The 22,314-nt window shown below is 47.5% G+C and overlaps 1 protein-coding gene across 2 annotated transcripts in view; it reads right to left on the bottom strand.

Annotated features, from left to right (window-relative positions):
* Positions 1 to 22,314, bottom strand: part of PPARGC1B (PPARG coactivator 1 beta) — a 203,063-nt gene that overhangs the window by 135,475 nt on the left and 45,274 nt on the right. The gene's annotated exons all lie outside the window — the stretch shown is intronic.

The raw sequence follows: 22,314 nt of genomic DNA, 5'->3' as shown, positions 1-22,314 counted from the left end.
GTGTATTTGAATTCACACGCACAGGCCAGGCACTGACACGGCGAACATATTAGAGCACAAGGGCAGAATAGAGAGCTTGCAGGGTCAGTGCACGATGGAAGGCGGGCAGGGAAAGGGCAGGCATTAGGAGGACCGCTGGTCTGGCAGACTTTCAAACGTGCATTTCACAGAAGGCGTCCTTCACGAAGCCTGGGCAAGAAGTGGCTTTGTCCTGGGCGGCCCAGCAGGGACCTCGTGACGCTGCAGACTGGATTAGCGTAATCTGCGGGCCTGTAGCAGATTTAGCTAGGGTTCAGACCGACTCAAAACGTAGCTGGTGGCCGCCGGTGCATGTTGCCTTGCCGGCCGGCCTGCCATCCCGCGGATGCAACGATTCCCGTGCATCCTTGCTGGACACTGCTGTAATGGATCCGGGTGATCTTCGGCCCAGCTGTAATAGACCCCGCTCTGTATTTGATACTGTATCCGGGGCACACGCGGGTCTCGGAAGAGGGAGGTGTCCAGTTACTGCAACGCCAGATTAGCATTTCAGGTGGAAACGTACACTCTGGGGAGGAGGGGGTGGGGAGGCACAGGAAGTTAGTAGCGGTTGGGAAAGAGCATTGTAGTAGCTGAGTGGCTGAGTGTAAAGGCCATAAAAACTGGTCACTTACGCCGCCATTCCATTGAATACGCAACCTCCTAATATTGACAGAATCCTGCATTTAAGTGGAGCAGTACAGACACAGCACTACAGACAGGAGCCCTAGAACTGGACACAATACTGGAGACAGGGTTTAGTGATCACCATATTCTACGGGAGGGCTCCAGGACCGGGTAAAAGACTCCTGATAAGTCGAAGAAGCTCGATGGGCCAGAAGCAGATCCTTTGTGAGCCTCTACGACAAGTCTATGTAGCTGTTTTTACAGGTTCCAGATACTCTTAAATCGTGTTACTACCCATGAGCCATCCTCATCCTTTCCAGCTCATGCCGCAAACGTAAACAATCAGACCAACGGAGTCCAACAGGCATGGACCAACATTCCATCCTCATTCATTGACAGATGGCAGGACACAGCATTGCCCTTCCTTACAAACAAGCACACAAAAATGGACTAGCATACATCATTCAATTAAGTCACCCAAGTTGCATGCAAGGGTGCGCGCACACGCACACACACACACACTGAAACCCCAGCACTGCAGAAATTGCAGCAAATCAGGGGGACAGCCAACAACTAGGAGGGGTTACAAAACAACAATGTTAAAGTCGCCTGGGCCCTTGTGCCTCCCCTCCTAATGTCCTGGTGCTTCACCCAGTCTCTGGTCTCCGCCATTCCGACCATACCCTCTTAAGCAGAGGCCGGTTAGGGCTGTGAACCATACTTTCTCAGGAACAGAGCCCATTCCATTCCCCTTGATGGCTACAAGTTGTGGATGGCCCCCGTGATGATCTCCATCTCATATCTCCAGTGCTTTAAGGGCCCACATATTTTCTCTCTGTAGTTCCAAGCCATTCCACTTTATTGCCATACACACCTTGCCCACCAAGAGTAGAAAGTGCTGCATGTGCAGTAGACGCGCCCACCCTTCCTCTCCCTCTTCTACACTAAGCAGCATCAGCAAAGGGTTATTGACCCCAGCCTAACACCCCCTTCCAAAACCTCTGTATTCTCTGGCATGTCCACCAGATGTCTGCCTTAATGCCAGTTAAAAAAAACAAAACAAAGCCAACAAAGAGCATGTTCTTACGTGGGGATACGGCATATATTGGCAGAGCCATCATGAACACGTTTTGTGATAGTATCGTTACTGGCAACATGGGCAAACATCATGGGTATTTTCTGATGTGGGAATACTGGCATATATAGGAGGACCAGAATGGACGTGTTTGGGCACAATCAGTATGAAAAATGTGTGTACACTTGCAGGGTACTGGCATACAGTGGGCAAAGGCATAATGACAATGTGTTTGAGTATGCTCCCGTGCATTGTTAATGACTTGGCTATCTCAAACACTAAACAGCCACAAGGTGCCTAGAAGCAGTACTGTGCTGCTGTAGGGTCAAATGCTTGACTACACTATGCTAACCTCTGGCCTGGCACGCCCTCCTTCCTCGGAACTGTGGACTTGCACCACACCTACCGCTGCGCACCGATCCGAAGGCCCCCAGGACCTGTGTGTGCGCAGTATCTTGAATGCATCTTGCCACTCCTGTGTGCCATCTGCAAATGTTACCAGAAAACGTAACTTGGGAGTACAATGCAGTACACAGACGCATAATAGAACGTATTGTATTAAGCGCCATCTTACTCAATGTGTACTGTGTGTGGTGCTTTGATGCCATTTGGTGCAAAACGCGTTATGAGGTTTTTCAGTCAAACATTAAGCGTACCTTGAAATAATTTGGCCATTTTCTTCGCCTTGCCCAGCCTCCCGCTGTTGCTCAGTGCCACCCATGCAGATGGGGTCGGACCGCTGATACCCTTCCTGGCATCCGAATTGAAAGGGTGGCAGCATTTGCGGGGGTGCACTGTGTGTGGTAGACCCCTCAGTATTGTAGTGATAACTTTTGGGAACCATTCACGTGATCTTGTAGTGTAACATTCTCCATACATTAAGGGACTGTAGGCACATTATAATTCCCTTGATAAAGCCGAGTAGTATAGAGGGGAGAATCCCCCCTCCCCCATTGTGTATCAAATAACCCCCCTACCCCCCCAAGAACGCATACCCTCCCGAAACCTATAATATGTAATAGGAACATGAATGTGCTCACACCTCTTTATCCGAGGAAGTGGAATCGTGCCGGGTGAATATCGTAAGGGAGTGCCACCTTATTCTCCATATTGCAAAGGGGAGAAAATGCTAGCATGGCTGCATACTTCATATTAAAAATGTGAGCATATGGACGCGGCAGCAGAGGTGTTCCTTGGGTATTACCCGAATTGTTCGTTTGCAATTGTTCGAATGCACAATTGACCGAATTTAAAGGGTCACAATTGACCGCACACACATATATATATATATATATATATATACATACACACATATATATATATACACATATATATAGAAGGGTTTGGGGCAGGTTTGGGTTGGGTGGGGGGTTGCGGGGGGTTTCCCCCCGCATATATGTTACAATTGACCTTCACAATTCAGTCAATTGTGAAAAGGTCAATTGTAATTCGAGCAATTTTCAAACGAACAATTCGTATACATCCGTTCCTTGGCCTGGAAAATATCCGGGGCTAGGCTAATTGCGGGAGTCGGGGCTAGCTAGCCTTTTGGTTGCAGCCCCTCAGCTTCTATCCGGGGCTACAAGAAAAAGACCCGGGGCTATAACTCTAAAGCCCCCCCACAACTCCCCCTAGAGACGCCTCTGCAAGACAGCGACTTCCAAAAAGAGATGCAACATGGACCAGCTTCACAGGGGGTGGGTGGGCGAGTCGGGGTCACCAACATGGCCTAAGCTTATCATACGATAAGGGTGGTCCTGGGTTCCTAAATTTCATACAGCCCCAAAGAGAAGCAAAACATGGCACGGTCTCTGGCTTCCTATGGGATAGGGATGGAGCTACTAAAGCGGCCTCTGCTCCCAAAGAGCAGGAAAACCTGGCCTGGTCCCTGGCTTCCTATTGGATAGGGATGGAGCTACTAAAGCGGCCTCGGCTCCCAAAGAGCAGGAAAACCTGGCCTGGTCTCGGGCTTCCTATTGGATAGGGATGGAGCTACTAAAGTGGCCCAGTCTCCCAAAGAGCAGGAAAACATGGCACGGTCTCTGGCTTCCTATAGGATAGGGATGGAGCTACTAAAGCGGCCTCGGCTCCCAAAGAGCAGGAAAACCTGGCCTGGTCCCTGGCTTCCTATTGGATAGGGATGGAGCTACTAAAGTGGCCTCGGCTCCCAAAGAGCAGGAAAACATGGCACGGTCTCTGGCTTCCTATTGGATAGGGATGGAGCTACTAAAGTGGCCTCGGCTCCCAAAGAGCAGGAAAACATGGCACGGTCTCTGGCTTCCTATTGGATAGGGATGGAGCTACTAAAGCGGCCTCAGATCCCAAAGAGCAGGAAAACATGGCACGGTCTCTGGCTTCCTATGGGATAGGGATGGAGCTACTAAAGCGGCCTCGGCTCCCAAAGAGCAGGAAAACCTGGCCTGGTCTCTGGCTTCCTATGGGATAGGGATGGAGCTACTAAAGTGGCCTTGGCTCCCAAAGAGCAGGAAAACCTGGCCTGGTCTCGGGCTTCCTATTGGATAGGGATGGAGCTACTAAAGTAGCCTCGGCTCCCAAAGAGCAGGAAAACATGGCACTGTCTCTGGCTTCCTATGGGATAGGGATGGAGCTACTAAAGCGTCCTCGGCTCCCAAAGAGCAGGAAAACCTGGCCTGGTCTCGGGCTTCCTATTGGATAGGGATGGAGTTACTAAAGCGGCCTCGGCTCCCAAAGAGCAGGAAAACATGGCACAGTCTCTTGTTGAAGGGTCTGGGCATCGGTGCAGTCTACTGAAGACCAGAACATGGTCCGCAGCTTGATTTGCAGTGGGGAGATGTAGGCCCATGGGTAACCTAAGACATGGCATTGTCTGGCTTCATATTGTATGAGAGTGTGTAAGCGACCGCCCGGCATGCAGTGAGAAACTACATCAGACCACCCTGAACGCCCATACGATTTGCTTTTCTGGGCTCGCCCTGGCTCCATGTTCTAGTCAAGCTCTCATCATATAAATATACACTCTCTTCTGCCAGTGATCGCAAGCAATCAATACTTCATTCTTATAGCATAGACACATTGCTTTTCAAAATGTAGAATTCTGAATTAGAAAGTTAGGGGTCTCTTTAAGAGTCTAAAGAAACAGGTCCTTTTTAGAGTCAGTTTCGATAGCATATTACTGCGTGCCAGTGACTGGCCATTTACAGGTGTGCAGATCTCCCCTCTTGGGAACCACACAAGCAGATCTGGACACCCACACTCCTACCGCCTCCAATGTCATACTACACCCATCAACATAGCCCTCGGAGACAGAGAAAGCTGTGGGCGTGAAAGGTTATGTTTGGACACTGATGATTTTAGAAGAAAAGGAGCACGTGATCGATCATGCCCCCAACCATCTTTCGAGACTGGAGTCCTGCCTCATGGCTGAAAGGGGGTAACTAGCTATGGGACTATTTAAGACCAACGATATAGGGGAGCTTTAAATTCCATCCAATCAGATACCCCAATTTGCTTATAAATCATTGTGCTACATTGCAATAAGCAGATCGCATGTTGCGAGAAACGTCGCTCCCTTACAAGGAAGCCTGAGGAGTGTAATTGCCGATTTGCCAGAGAAAAAGATCGTCTGCCAGAGTTGGGCGAATCAACTGCTTGGCTTGCACTCCCGGATATCGTAAGAACAAGATACGTCATCACCTTGCATTCACGAGCCTGTTCATGAGGTAATCAAACGTATACATTTTTTCATTAATTTAACGAGAGTTCTATGGAATTTCTTCCACCCAAGAGGGTCTAGAACCACGTTTTAGCTCACTGACCCTTCACAGAGGAAAAATGTCCATATCAGTCTGGTCCCACCCACAAGGGCGGTCTAGCGCCGATATACAGGGCCATGGTCATCCAGACGTGGACCCCTTGCTCACTGTGCTTAGGCTCAGCTTCACCCCGCTGAGGAGGCCCGACTAGGTTGAAACACGTGTCTGGCGTTGCTGTTCAGAGGAGATTTGCCTAGCATCTCGGTGCTAGACTGCCCAGCTGGGTGGGACCAGACCGATATGCAAATGGTACTTCTCCTCTCTGAAAGGAACATTGAGCTGAAATGTGGTTGTGGACCCACTCGCGTGGGCAACTTCCCATAGAAGCAGGTTATTTGGTCATTCTCGGTAGAGGGGCTCCCAGCCCTTTTGCATGTATATATTTCTTTTAATAATTACTGCCCTGGATATGAAGTTCCTTTTTATCTTTTTTTACCTGTGGTGTCTTTAAAACGAATGCTACCGCAGTTCTGCGAAAAGTAAGCTTTTGACCTTGGTTGGGTCTACAACATAAAATTATAAATCAATCAATCAGCTAACTATTATTTTAAGGCGTCTTTTTTGGAGTGCTTCTACCTGCATCCATTGGATAGGGAGCTGGGGGCGGGCGTCCAGGTAAAATGATGTCAGCTGCTAGCCACTCGCCCACTTCTCATCACCCAGATCGGCGATTCAGTCCGTTAGACATCAGCTCCAGAGAGTGATGAGATGTGACACGCACACCTCCATCCAAAACACAAAGGCTCAACTCAAAATAGTGCATTAAAAACAGTGCAATGTAACACATTTGTTAAACTTAATTACATCACGTGCCCGGCTTCCGCTTCCCCATTCCACACCACTAAGTTATTTTTCTATACACTCCCCTGTCACACATGTACTGTGCCTTTTTTTTAGTTTGCCTATTTTAAATACGCTCTTGTGAGATGCGGGTGTTTTTAATAGAACATTCAAGTGGGCACACAAGCAAACATGCACAGTAACAATCCCCTCTAGCCTTCCAGAACTATACAGAAAGTAGGGTTCAACGTGGTTTGGGGGTGCAAGGTTACGGTTCCCTCTCCTCACACGAGGAAACAAGGGACTGGAGGGGACGTCAGAGACTGGGTCCTGGGCACGGTTTGGAAGAAAGGCGCCACTGCGCCAAGCTCGCCTGTGATGAAACCGGCTCAGAGGCGGTGGTTGAGCAGAGACTCGCATTCCCCCTCTTTCCGAGACTAGATGATGTCGCCCTCGGGGTCCCGGAGGCTTCCAGTAGCGCGCGTGGAATGAGGAAGGCGATAGGACAACCAAACAAGGCAAAGCTGGGGAATCCGAGGCTGCTTGGGACCGACCCAGACTCGGCGGCGACGAGCGCCAGGCCCAGGATGTACAAGGAGCGCCTCGGCGAAGCCGGCCTGTTGGCGGAGGAGGACCCAGCCGAGGCAATGCGCCGTGGAAAGTTGGCCTTCAATGAGCTGCAATGACACGGCAGTGACCTGTAGGTCCGCGCAAGCTCCCAAACAACCCAGAAGGCAGAGCTGCGTCATCAAAAAGGCAACACATGATGCGTAATACTCCCTTTTGTTCACCCATGGGAGATGTGGTCAAAACACAAGGCCTGGCCCTACCGGCAAAGGGGAAGGAAGGGAGGCGGATGTTTGGAGGTAAATACAAAAGAAAGGCTGCAGCAATATTATAGTCGACACACCACCAATCTCCTGTGAGAGGAATGCCCTCACAAAGGCATCCTTTTTTGATCTTTCGAAAAAGCACACCACAAAGCTACATGCGGGAAAGTGAACTGGGACCACATGCCCACTGCCATACAGTGTTCAACCCCTGAAAGCGGGAAAACAATAAGCGACAAAAATGGCCTGTGACGAATTGACTTGTGCCCTGCAGGAGTACAAGGATATGATATGATATGTTATAAGGTGCTTAATACCCAGAAGTTTCTAAGCGTGGACCTGGGGATCGAACCTGTGTTGCTCCGTGTCGTCTGGCTTCCAAGGGGAGCACGTTGCCGCTGAGCTATCCTCCCGAGTCAAATGATGAGTAGGGACTAAAAACGCCCACTCAGCCCTGGCACGTCTACAAACCAAAAGCCAACACAATAATAAAAGGAAAAACAGGCACAGTCAAGAGATATACCTCCTTCGTCTATTGTGGTATTATGGGCTGAGGGAAAGATATTCTCTTAACAGGGGTGTGACAGTGAACCAGTAGCAACGCAAACAGCGAAGTAGAACAGTGCAAAATAAAGGAAGGTCCAATCAAGGTTCTATAAAAATATATACTTTAATCAAACACACCGTGCACATTAATAACCAACAAACTCAACCCTGCAGAAAGAGCACAGACTATGCAAAGATAGAAAATAGATGCAGCACTCTCTGTAATAAGACAGGGAAGAGAAAAGCCAATTTAAAGCCCACAATGTTCAAAAATGATATTTCTATAGTTTGCAAAAGGGATTAAAATGACCTAGCCAGTCTCTGGAGCCCAAAGATGGACCGGGAGAAAAGGGGTGGGGGCGATACCAGTCAATAATACTTCTACAAATGTATTGAGGGTTCAACAGTGAAAAAACAGGCTTCTCTGAGTCAACCAGTGCTGGCTTGCAAATACGGCAGTCCCGATGGTCCAGCGGCAAGCTGGTGTAGAGTCGGGGTCAAACGAAAGTGGAGCTGTGGTCTCAAAGTGTCTACTCAAGCTGTGCGGATTAGGCAGTTACCAGGTCTGGTTTGGCAGTTGGATGAGCTGGTGCCAAGATGCGCAGACACGTCGGTTCGGTTCAATGCAGAGTCTCAGGAGGTCATGGTTCGGGGAATCACAGCTCAGAGCAGGTGGTCAACAACAGGGGTCTTGGCTGTTCTGGCTTCCAGGTGTCGCGAGTGGCACTTCAGGGTCGCAAGGGCCAATGTCAAGCCGTATCTCAGGCTCCCAAACACAGGGGAGGCTAATACACAACTTCAGGGGATCTGCAGATGGTGAAGTCCTAGGCTAAGATGTTCCAATATGATTCAAAGATGTGGTAGAAGAACCCTTCTTTTATAGGTGAAAGTCCCCAGATGATTGAATTAAAGCTAACCTGATTTGGGGGTCCAATCTCAGCCTTTGAAATGAGTGGACTTTCCCCTTCTGATGTCACACCCAGAGTGCTTTGCTGCAGAGGAAGTGGAGAGGACAGAAAAGAGAAAGAGGCAGAGAGATTCAAAATGGTGGAAGTCTCTTCCCTTGAACAGAGTTCCCCTGACTACTCCAACTCCACCCCTTACCTTCTCTCTAAGAACAAAGGCCTTTAGAAATGCAACACCCTGGTGTGAGCCTTGGCTCTTTGTGAATGGGTGTGTCTTGTGGTTCCTGTTCCCAGTCCATTGTCCTGTGGAGTGGCTATCCTTGGGAGAAGGATGTTACCTGCCTGTACAAAAGGTACAACGAGAGGCACCCCACAAAGCTATATTCCTACCAGTGGGGCAGGGTCAAGCCTGTCTGATGGAATACACATAACCCTTCCACATTTGAACTGGTCCCACAGGACTGACATATGTGAAATATCAATGTTATGTGGCTTGGATAACTCAGAGATGCTAGCCACCATAACCTAACACAGACAATGCTTATATTCACAGTTTAGCGTGTCACCAGGACAGGATCTCCAGAGCTATGCAGTTTTTGGAACAAGGGTGCATATTTTAAATGCAGCCCTTGCGCTGGCAGAGCCTTGGATGTCACTGCAGCTGTGAAGAGGGCACTTATACACTCTGAACCTGCTCTGTGCCACTGGTGCTGTGAATCAGGATACAGATGCAGCAGGGCACAAGTACGCACTATGCTTTAGGCATGGAGCTTATCAAAAGGGGAATATGATGAGCAGATTCCACTTTCGGAGATGGAATTACCTGCATCACTTTATTATTTAATACAAATCCCAAAAGCCAGGGTTTTCATACCCTTGCCAGAAGGCAATTCATCACATGGCCATCTCAAGGTCTCAATGTCTTCCCATGCAGTACATTTTTAAATAGTTTTCAGTACCAGGACAGTTTCAGTTCTTTCCTTACTGAACGACAGCCAATAGTTAGTAGGTACCAGCAGCTCAAAGTCCTGTTGCAATGGTTTTAGCATGACCAGAAATGAGGAAGAGAGTATTAATGGTTAGGTTTTCGTGCAGCACCTCAGAGCTCCCATTCTATCAAAAGGAGCTTAAAGGGCAAAAAAACCTGCAATGTGAACATGCTGACTGACAGGAGCGGACTCCTCTACTGTCAGTCTACATCTCTACAGGGTAGGGTCATCCAGTCCATCAAGATGGCATGGCACATGTGGAATGTACATGCAGGTAACGTAAGTGTTTTTCTTTGTAATGTAAAGTGTCTATACATGTATGTATGTTGGCATTTCCTTCCAGGAATGCGTGCATGCAAGGCATTGTCTGAATGATGTCCGAATGTGTGTGTGAAAGTGCAGTCTGTGTGTGTGTCCCCACCCCTAAATTTGGTGACTCAGCAGGACCCCTAAAATTAGGTGTGGGGGCTACAGGGGGAATGGAAATCTTTTTTGCTTTACCTTGTACTGTGCATCAAGGATGAAGCAAACATGGTAAGTTTTGTCTCTGACCTACATTCAATGTAGGCCAATCTAGCCATATAATCGGACTTGCATTTGCTTTTGACTTGTTACCAAGTAAAAAAAATGACATGCCTCATTAAAAAAGTATGTGACGCCACTATTGTGGTCAGTCTCCATATACTTTCTGAATGTGGTATGGTATTTTGTATGCATGGCATGAAGTGTAGAGCAAACATAAGTGTTATTACACGGCTAGGCTGACCTACAATAGAAGTGCCAGTCTGCATTTACTTTATTGTGCCACAACATTGTTTGCTTTACCCGTGATGCCAAGTAAAGAATGTGTTTTATTACGTGGTCACCTTGGCCTTTGCAGTCAGTGTGCATTTACTTTCTTACTGTGGCATGGCATTTGGTACTTTTTATTTGGCCTCCAGGGTAAAGCAAATACAACAAGTGTTATAAGGTGTCTAGACTGGCTTACACTGGTGGCACCAGTCTAGCCATATATTTTGTGTGATTATGTACCATACTGGCCTATCTTTGTATAGCCAGTCTGGATTTACTTTCATTCTGTGGCATGGAATTTTTTACTGGCTGGAGTCCTTATATGGTAATACTGGCATATATTGGTGCAGCATGCATGGCCATTTATGGGCACAGCCAGCATGAAAATGTTTTATATACTGGCATATGTAGTATTATGAAAATGTGTTGGAAATTGGAAAATTGTCCTGTGTACTGTTGGTGACTTGAATCCATTGGGTGTTTTCATGTGCTACCACAAAAAAATAGTTGCAAACTGTGGCTTTTTACCAATTTTTCACTGCTAAATCTGTAAAAGCACATTTTGTATCCATTTTTAAAATGTTGTTAAGAGTGTGGGGAGAAACCCCTCCCCCCAAACCTCCCATGTTTGGTTCGGGCTGCATTGCTATGCTCGGTCGCACCCGCATATTAAGCATACATTTAAACTCCCCCAGTTCAGAAAAGCATCAGCCGCCACTAGTTTGGCCCCTTTCGCTCCACTCAGAATCCCTGCTCCTGCTGGTCTCTGTGTCCATGCAAACTTGAAGAAACTGAATGACAGCTCATTAATTTTGCTCCTCAAGGATCACCCTTCACACCTGTGAGCCGAGGCTACAGGAAAGGGGTAGTTCTGATCTCTTATATGCACGGATATGTGCGTGAGGTGTTTCTTTTGTGCACCGGCCAGTCAGCGGTCACGCTCCCCCACTCTTACTGAAGCCACAGGTCCAACACCCACAATCACTATAGCCATCTGTTGGGCTGCCACGGATGCATATTGTGGTGTCTTTTAGTTGAGGCCTCTGGGGCCCCGCACGTGCAGCTACCTTTTGCTGGAGAAACTGGAGTGGATATCTGGGGTGAGTGACCAGAGACTCTCTCACTGTTCAGATTGTCACAACACAGGCGCACTTCTTTGCCCAGCAGGAATGACCATGAGGGCAAAAAACACAGAAGGCTCCCCTGGGCAGAGCAACTGTGAGAGACAGCACTCAGCATGACCCCCCCACACCCCAAACATACCACAGTGCACCTTTTGGGGTGCTATAACACTCTCACATTCTTCCAACGGCAGGGTTGCGTGAATTGAAACTCATGAACATAACATGAGCCTAAAGTGAGTCTTCAGATTACGACTAGATGCCATGGCACACGCTTAAAAGCCCCCACACACGTTTGAAAGCCCCCACACCATCCCAGTGCATTCTCAGATTAAAGGCCCAAATGCTTCAAGTGCTAGTGGGGAGAATAGTATGGAATCTTCAGTGTTAAGGAATATCTGGGTTGATCACCTGGAGGTAGAGCTGCTCTAAAGGCCTTTCTGATGAGCACAAGGGTTGATTCTGGAAGAGATTACACAGTTCTCTGGAAATTCTCAAACCAAGCATACCTCTTCCTCCCTGCTGCTACTCCCTCACACCTTCCAAGGACTCTCACATTTCAGGGGGCGACATCATGTGATGTCCTCCAAGATGTGGTGGCCCATTTCAATTGAAAAACAGAAATGCCCCGATGCCAGGCCCCGTTTAGGCTGCAGTGTGCATCACAAGGAGCGAACACCAGGGGTCCTATTGGGTGGCAATTCGCTTTAGGTGGACGTGTGCAGGTCCTCTTTTACTCATGAACTAGTGAGGTTCCAATCGGTTTGAAAAGATAAAAAGCAGGACCTCATGTTTGCAGCTCTGAAAGCTGAACAAAGCTCTGTTGGCATTTCTCAGACAGTACTAATACACACCAATCTATCCAACAAATAATAAAAAGGACAGATGTATGTCCCTGTATGTTCTGTCCGAAGCAGCGGCTTCACCCGTTACCACTAGAGGGAGCTGTTGCCTTAGGATACATAGAGAATGCCAGTTCGCATAGCGTTGCCTGTTCTCGCTGCTAGAGGGAGCTGTTGTGGCCCTACTGTGTCAATGGAAACCTACACTTTGGCCTGTGTAATGCGCTCTTACACTAGTTGTGGTATATTACAATCACGTTATGCTACACGATTTAGGAGAGGTTCACTCAACCTGTGCTAACCTACACTTGAAGCCTCCATTTTAAGTAGCCGTATGTTGTGGGCGCCAGTCTGGACAGACAGCCCTGGAACATTCGTTCATGTAAGCCCATTCTGGGCAATTGTACCATCCCCTGTGCTCTGGGTAGGAGCTGGACAAGCCGCATCTTTCCGCGTGGTCTTAGTACACGAAAGCATGCAAATGACTTGGTGCATTCAGGCATGGTGGGAAGAAGCGAGTCCACAGCCACGTCTAACAAGTGCAGGGGGTTGGGAACCCAGCGCAGCTAGAGGGCACGGGACAATAAGCGAGGGCATAGGGGGCAAACACGGTACACGGGAATCCCCCACCCCTTCCCATCACACACCTCTGCTCACATAGTGTGAAGACAGAGCTCTAGCAACACTACACCCAGACAGGAAGAGAATGTTCACAGCAGAGTGCAAGAAAGGGAGGGCCATAATACAGAGCCAAGGCAGCCGGGGCGGAAGGGAAAGGGGATGAGAACAAACGAAAGAAGAAAGGGATGCAAAAGATGCGAAAAGGAAGAACACAGAGGTGTGAGTAACTGGTGGTGCCAGCCGGCTGGCTTGGGCTACCAAGCCATGACAAATTGCATGGCCCCAGGCCACGTTCTTGCAAATATAAGGAGGGCCAAAGGGAGCAGACCCTGTGAAACCAGCCCTACTGTGACAAGTCCACACAGACCAAGAAGAATCCAAACCCACGACCACACTCTCAACCCGAGAAGATGGAGTAATGAGGCTCAAGCCTCAGTATCCAAAAAGCACAGCTGAGGGATAAAATCTATCAGCAAGAGGAAGAAGACGAGAGAGCTGCTCCCCAGCCTGATCAGCACTCCAAACGGAGCGCAGGCAAAGGCATCCTGCGAACGCACGAGACGGTTGTACTTCACCTGATCCCATCCCCCACACTCCCCCACCCGAAGAAAGAAAGAAGCATACAACGGGAAGAAGACAACACAACGCAAGTTGTCACACAGTCGTGGGAAGAGCATGGCAGCAAGGGCCAGGAGGACAGCACCCGGCCCATGCGCCCAAAAGTAGAGATGAGAATTTATTTTTTATACAGGAGTACATTTTATGAATAAAATTACACTCATATTTTATGATTTACCTTTTATCGCCAACACTAGCCAAAGTCTCAGCCAATCATTAGAACAAAGGCGCCGGGGGGGGGGGGGGGGGGAGGGTTTGTGTTATACATGTATTGTTGTCACCTTTTGCTCCTCCGCTTATTTGGTTCTGCAGATCTGGTAATGCCGGGCGCTGAATGCAGTGTGCCTAGCACAGGGTGCAGCCATGCCAGTAAATGCTCCTGGGGCGTAGACAGGGGAAAAGGTACAGAAATAGCGAACAAAAAGAAGTCACGTCGGCAGATGGATTTCATACCCTGGGAGGAAAATACCTTACTCAAGGAAAAATAGTAAACTAATACACACAAGCCTTGCTGCTCCAAGGTATCCATTGATTTCTTGTCATGCACATCTCCTGCGTGAAGACGTCACCAAAACCCACTGCAAAGTCTACTGCGGTAAAAAAAAAAAAACAAAAAAAAAACACAGGTGCAGTACTGACACACATGTGTGGAAATAAATTGGACAGAATAGATGAATCGGTGGGTGAGCACCCAAAAGAGGGGTGAACTCGCACCCTGCAGGTCATGTTGCCTTCTTCCGGCCAGGGTCAGCTCAGCATTTCATCGTTCACATTGATAAAATGAGTGCTACTGTGTACAAATGAGTCAGATGCACTGTTGCGAGACATAAGGTTGCAAGCTGTTCAGCCCCCAGTTCTTGATTTGTTTTGCGTTGCTTTTTTCTGGTTAACCTGTGACTTGGATCGAAGCAGTCCTGGAGCCGAAGATAACACTTTTGGGTGGCGAGTTATACAAATTGGAAAATCTCGGGAGTTACACTTGGAAGACTTGGTTCTGAGAATGTACATTAATCTTTCTCCCTATGATAGATAAGGTTATTTATAACATGCTTAATACCTAGAGGTTTCTAATCGCGGACCCGGGGATCGAACCTGTGTTGCTCGGTGTGGTCTTGCTTCCAAGGCGGGCACCTGAGCTATCCTCCAGAGACACGCAGAGAACGCCTGAGTGCTAGTGCAAAAGGCAACAGTGGCCATGGGCAGCTGTATCAATTAAGTCCTCGTTCAAAAGGTATTTGGAGCTTCCTCTACTACACCAATATGGGCAAATGCCAATACCAGGGTTTAAGTGGACCGGGGCTCACGTTACCCACTTTCTTTTCATTTCCATATGGGGGATTCGGACATGTGTTGACAGGGACTAACCAGTGCCACATTGCACTGTGCTATTCCGTATATATTGGATTTCGTTTGTTTCATTCAACAGAGGCTTGACACAATGTTCAATAAAACACAAAAACGGGTGCGCCAATGACATAGCACAGTGATAGGATATGATGTGGCATTTATAACGCGCCCGTACACAAGTGTTTCTAGGCGCGACAAGACAAAGAGGTGGAAACAAAGGGAGGAGAAAATAAAGATCAAACTAGGCCTTGTGTCAATGAGATCGCGCAAGTGCAGGCAAGAGTGCAGTGCAAAACGACACTGGTGTGGGCTCTGGTTCGAATGCCCACCACGGGACAATACGAAAAAATAAAGTAAACATTTTTCTTTTTTATTGTCCCTTGCTTTGGACACTTCGGGCCAAGACCATCATTTAGGACACACAATCTCGTTGCAGCCCACCAACCTATCGATTTCTCACTTAAAGCACTGACCAAGACGGCCTTGCAGTGTCCTGGAATCGAGCTTCTGGTGCACTGCTGTGTGATCCATTCGGAGTCCACGAGAATCACCAATTCAGGTGGATCCACCAGCTTTGCGGGTTAATATGCGCCGTAATCAGATGATAGAATATGGTGCACAGATATAAGCCGTGGTCACTCAGTGCAAGGTCTGGAGGGGAGGATGCCTCTACCTACCAGTGAGTGGAGATGATGGAAGAACAGACCCAACCTACTAGCACGGCTACATTCAATTCGACTATCAAAGACATGCCTAAGGCGGACCAGTGGAATCGCTTTGCCTCGGGTGGCAGAGACCCCCACAAAAGCTGCCCCCTTGACTTGTATATGGCCCCCGACAGACCGGGAGAGCTGCATGCCTGCTGCCTAACGCAGACACCTGTGCCCATCATCTTCAGTAGCATACATTATGAGGACCCCTTCTCCATTTGCCCACTGGGTCCGGGGTTAACATTACAGAAAGGAGATCCCAGATGTAACTCTCTCAAATATATGTTTTTATATACACAAAGCATTCAATTACACATTTTAAGTGACAGAGCCTTTATTTTCTGAAGACTGATGCTTCTTCAGGAATATGTGCATGCCACCAGAATAAGCTGGAGGTTTGCATTTTATATTTTGTCATTTATATAGTGCTTTCGCCAAAGCGCTGCACAATTCTGTGAGTAAATCCATCACATAAAAAGTGAACCATCAGGCATGTCAGTCATTTTTAGTAAGGGCTGTTACCGCTGCCTAGAAGCCAACACGACTGCGTTAGCGCACAGATGGGGAGAAAAGGCATATGAGGAGCGGCATAAATGCTGTAGTACTTTTTTCATATACCCACCCGTTGACTGCCGGGGTCATGATAATCCCTATGGCCATTCACACAAGTTCCTGTCCCTACCCTGCCCAAAACAGCTCCCCAAGGGAACTCTTGGAGCTCTCTTTAATCAAGGCTTACCATCAAACTTTGCACTCAAGTGTCTGCATGCCATTGTTTTTTTTTCAAAGCAGTCTTCTGAGAGTAAATGGCTTAACTGGAGCTGTAAAAATGTCTAACCAGGTCTGCCTTCAGCCACTCATTTAAAAGCCCTATGCATGAATTCCCTGAAAGGCCGTCAAAAAACAAACATTGGCAAAGCCAACAATTTTGGCTTGTGTGTAAATATTAGACATTTGCCAGGCATTGCCTTTACATGCCTGGGCACTCGCATCATTTGCACGCGATACCATCAATGACCAGTTAATACCACTATGGCAGTACCTGGCAAGTGCCTTTTATTTATCTTTGGATTTATAGAGCGCACTACAGCCCAAAGGCATCGAGGCGCTATGAAGGAACGTAAGAAGGCTTGATTAAGGGTTACAAGAATGCGGCCCAACAAGAATTACTTGGTACAGGTTGCTATGCCTACACAAAAGCCCAAACTTTTGGCATTGTTATTGCTTGGCATTTTCTTCTCCCACGTAAACCCATTTCTAATCCAAACCCTCAACTAAACACATTTGACCCAGAAATCTCTCTCTCACACATGCACAAGGCCCCTTCTTAGCACTAACTGGAAAGAACTTGCCACAACATGAAATCACTAAATGTGGGTGGCACCAACATTACTGTACCACCCATCATATCTCTGATGCAACTCCTCTACAACCAAGGTACAGAGAGCCTGCACTGCAAATTAACCCTGTGGCATCCAGAGTTACCAGATCTCCAGCCCACCAAACAACTTGAACCTGGACCCCTCTGCGCTCTTCCTCTTCACAGGGGAATTCCACAGATCCTTTCCATACCTCTTCCAAACTCCACCACTTCCCATTAGTCAGTGTTGCCGCCTAACCAGGCGGCTGGTCAGCTTGCAGAGCATCCACAAAGCTAGAAGCCTTTGGCTGCTTACCGTCACTCTTGCACCATTTTACCAGCATACTTGCCAACACGAACCATTCCGATCTATAGATGCTGCTTCAGGCTTGGTTAGTGCTTTGCAATGTGGACATTTTAGTCCTGGATTTAAAATTGCCAGAATGCAAAGAAGAAACGAGGACTGGGCAAGTAGCTACAGATTGGAATGGGTCCTGTTGATTAGTATATGTCTGTCTGGTCTTGTCACCTGTTCCTAATTCCTGTTACTGGAACACGGTTTGCTCCAAGCGGGCTACCTTTCTACATGTGTTCTTATTCACCTCCAGTGCCTACAGGTCCCAGGCTCCCCCGCCAGTCTTTTGCACTTGCCTCCGGGCCTCTGCACTTTGTTCAACATTACTGCACTTTTAACTTCCGTTCCTTGAGTGGGGTAACCTCTCTGCACTTAACGCAGGGCCCTACTTGACCGGACTGTTTCTCACCCCCCACCCAACTACCCCACCTTCTGTGCACCTCTGTCTGCATGACCTAAATGTACCATGACCAGTTCATTTGTCTGTCCTGCCCCCCACCCCTCGTTTTTTCGCCCCCCTCTCGAGCTTGGTCTCAACTGTACCACTTCATGCACTTGCACTAGGAGAAATGTCGTCAGGCCTAGTATGCTAGTTTTTCTGTTTAGATCATTCGCCATCTTCGAGGCCTAAGAATGATTACTGGATTCCCTTGTTCCCTGCCCGCCTTGAAGCACTTTGAAGCACTTCACCTGTGTATGAGCGCTATATAAATAAATTCAGCCCTGCCTCGAGTTCTTGCACATGCCAAGCAGAAGCAGCGCATGTGGCACGCCCATAATCTAGCATGAGCCGCTCCCTTGTTCAGAATCCTGCACCTTCTTGCCAGTTATACAGATTATTTTGCAATAGGCTTATCTCCTTCAGGACTTCTTCCTAGTTGGCTGTCTGCCTGAGGATGATGCATCAAGGCTCTCCTTTAACAGAAAAGACTTCATTTGCCACAAAACTGCACTTGATTGTCCGTGATCAAGTTGGCGTGAGAACACCCGCATTATTGAAAACATCTTTGAAAAACGTGAATAACCTCAACAGCATATGTTAAACCTTCCTGCGCGGCAGTGGCGGCCTACCAAACCCACCTTTAGTGATGGTGCGATGGACCCTGTGGCCAATCAACCAGTAGCCATAGTAGTTTCCCGATTGTAAACATCTGATCCGCCTACTGCACAATGAACCCACTGCAACACAAACCCCAACCTATTTGTGCCTCGCATTGATAAGTTCTTCATATTGGTCATTGTTCATCACAGAGGACCCTTAAGGGGTGCACAGTTGACTGAGCTCAAGTTAGGTTTGCTGTTTCTTTAATTTCAAGATCAGCCCCCTCAAACAAAAGTTAATATTCTAAAACAGAAAAGTCTTAATATCCACAAAGCAAATGCCTCACCATGGGGGATACAAACGTTCCTCCTGGATCGTGCTGTCTCTTGCCTTTAGCAGCCGTTAACAGAGATTGAGTTGGAGCCTCTTAATCCCAGAGGTCTTCTCCAATTTCAAGGTTCCTACCTTGGGTTTTTCACTCCACCTCCTTCATGTGACAATTTTCCTGTCTCCGATTAATTCCTCCTCACACTATCTGGTCCTACCATGACCAACCAAGACAGCTGGAACATTCCTTTTCTTATTTTCTTCCTCTGTACCTCCTTCAGGTTTATTAGGTCTTCCTGCAGCGGTCAAGCATCTCCTCAAAGTCTCCAGCCCTTGATGTTAATAGCTCCTTCAAACCTTAGCCGCCACCTCCTGATCGCATCTCCTCCAAGCTCTACCCACGTCCACCTGGCCTAACCTCCTCCAAGGCTTCACCACCTATAACACCATCACCTCCTCCATATTTCCTCCTCCAATCTGTACACACCTCCTCGTGATCTTTTCACCTTATTCTGATGTTTCCACCTCACCCTCATTTATATCCTCCTCACTCCTTCTCCCCCTCTTCCCTACAACAGTCTCCTCTCCTCTATAGTCGTATACTCCTAAAACCTACTCCAAAATTCCCCCACTCGACCACTGGCTGCCATAATAGGGGGCTTCTTCCTGCACCAGGATGGGCTTTAGCCTGACGGTTTCCATCTGCAAGCATTGATGGTGTGAGTCCTGTGATTGGCTACTTCCCCAGAGCACAGCTGGGCTAGATCCAAGCTCAGGGCTTTGGCCCAAGTAGTCTAGATCTAGTTGGCCTGCCATTTTGGATTTTAGACATGTTGCCGAGATCTCCCGGCACTAGGTTGAAGGCTGTGCTGTCCCTAGCATAAGAGTCCCTTTTTGGAAACCAGATGGTTAAGCTATTTGTAGGGTGCAATTCAGGCCTGGCCAGGTACCCATGGGGAACACAATACTTTGTTTTCATAGTGTTCAATTCAATGGCTGGGGAACATTGCTATGGTACTGCTGCTTCGCATGCGAGTGTGCCCATGCTTGCAACGTCACAGACTGGAAGTTCTGTGTCTGTAGGACAACTCTCCTTTTAAAGGGAAAAGTTTATTTTGCACTATTGGAAATTGGGGACTGGCTATATTAAGTTTCAAACTCACTCACTCGAGGAGTGTGAGCCATCCTATTGCTTGGCAGTCTATTATGAGAGCCTTGGGCTATGGCAATGTGCCAGTCCACTACCAAGTGTCGACAGTGACTAGTTAGGTGAGGGTTTACCCAATGTAACCAATAAAAAAAGGCAAAAGGGAGCCAGCCGCGTCAGATCCAACCTGCGTTAAAGGGGTTGGAACCGATACCGCAGGGGTATAGGAGAAGCACTGGTGGCGGCCAGCAAAAAGGTATGTGGGATTATTTTTTTTTTTTTTTAGGGAAGTTTTGAATTGGTTTACCCAAGTAGAATAGCAGCAAAATCGACTACGGTCAGGGGTCCAACATTCTCTAGCTCAGGGTGCTACCCGATCACCTGTCCAAAGGTCACCAGAATGAGGCAGGGGACCTTTTCACAGGCATCATGGATTTCAAAAATCACAGAGACACCTTGGACCTAATCATGCTTTGTAGGTTCATAACCTATCCTTGCTGGCAAACGGCTAGCAATATTGAATACCGGGTCTTTGAAACACAACTTCTTGCTGTATAAGTGCCTTACAAATGCACAATAAATATATCAATTAAGAGGAGTTCATAGGCTTCAACAGTTGTACAAATAAGTAATGTATTTGCCACTTTTTCAGCCTAAAAAAGGGTAAATACTGTACAACTAAAGAAAATAGGGAGTGAAAATACAACAAAAAAGGGGAGAGAGGAGTCTGCCCCGCCTGCTTCCACCTACACCGCTCTTTGCATGCGTTATGCTGCTATGCTTGTGTACGGCACGGAATCAGCTGCACAGTAGTTTCAAAGTGACATATTCTGGATAAAAGAGATAATGGAGGCCAGGGCCACAGGAAGGGGATCCAAGGATTACTACGGTCTGATCAGATTACGAATCTTTTAATGAGGTTGAATCACTAGGTGCACCAAAATACGGATTAGAAAAAGATATCAGTTTAAGAGTGAAACTATACTTTCACCCACCTTAACACCCGCTCCATTGACCGTGGGAATTTCTTTTTTACTCCTTGAAAAATCATTTTACTCCGAACTCCCAAAACGATTGGGAGTAAAATACTTTAAAAAAAACCTTACATAGAACCAAGCCAGACCCACTTCCACATTCTACCCACTCAGTTAAGACACCTATGCAAGCCTCAAATTGCAGCCCACCATAATGTCCCTTAATCTCTGAAGGACGTCAAGCAACATAGTATTTTTTCTCCAAATTCTTAACCCCACTCTCTAGCCACCGTGGCGTCATTTAGGACAGATTCAAGACAGAGAATCTACAGACCGCGGATGATGCAACAGGTCTATTATAATGTCGCTGTTCCTCACACTAATTCTTCTAACTTATAAGTAGCAAATGATTTCATAGGATGAAGAAGAAATAATACAACACTTATACAAATGTGTACGTTACAGACGTGTTCCCAATACCTACGCTCTTGTATCCCATTTAAATGCTATACGCATCCTTGTTAAGTTCAGATATATTGAGAACCACTGCCGAATCTTAAGTAACAATGATGGTAAAATCAAAATGAGTGTTCAGGGAAATAAAGATGCAATTAACCATTATTTTTTTGGTTGCTTGCCCTGAAGGCATGCATTTGATGAGATTTATGACTTTTGTATTATTAGCATAGTGTCTACGTTCAATCTGTCTGGTTTGTACTTGGGCATCAAGAAATCAAGCTGTTCGGGCGTCCCACGTGCCACCACCAGGCACAGCATCAGCACGTGTTCTTTGAATCCCTTCGGTCCCAAGCACCCCAGAAGTTGGTTTCTACACCGATGCTCTGGGGCTCTTGGACAGCTTCGGAGAAGAGTTAAATGGAGACCAAAGAATATCGAAAACCTACAGTCTTCACCAATGGGCTCTCGACAATGGAATTGAATGATATTGTATTTATATCGCGCTCGTACACAAGTGTTTCAGAGCGCAAACCGTTTGATGCATTCTAGACTATTCATCATTCCCACAATGCACACAGAATTGCTTCTTGGCATTACAGGATTAGGTGGTGCCATCAAGCTCCATAGTACTGATTTTATGAACCTTGGGGAGGCGGAAAGGCCAAGTCATCCCACTCTGGATTCAAGCACACAACCCGCAGTTTGGGCACACAGCTCATCTTCTTTAATCCCCGCGCTGGGAGACCACTGTAAGAGCTGCTCTTTAACTTTGCTCCAAAGGCGAAAGAAATCTTACCACCTGGATACCCTCCTCCTTCAACTGATGCATCCGAGAGAGACCCGGCAACATTTCGGATGCTTCATTTTCTCTTGAAACCCACTCCAATTCTGGAGTCTTGGCAGGGTCAGAGGGAACGTGGTCCACTATTCCCCAGAACTTTGTGCTGCCATTAGTGGCTGACCAGAAGAGAACAGAGCCTTGTTTGTCCTACAGAGCCATACTTTCTCCCATGTGGTTCGGGAAGACAAGAAGCC

This window comes from Ambystoma mexicanum, chromosome 3p (genome assembly GCF_040938575.1).
Source record: "Ambystoma mexicanum isolate Mex_15411 chromosome 3p, UKY_AmexF1_1, whole genome shotgun sequence".
NCBI classification, from domain to species: domain Eukaryota; kingdom Metazoa; phylum Chordata; class Amphibia; order Caudata; family Ambystomatidae; genus Ambystoma; species Ambystoma mexicanum.
Note: the sequence above shows the minus strand (reverse complement) of the source record. Positions and strands in the feature narration are given on the sequence as shown.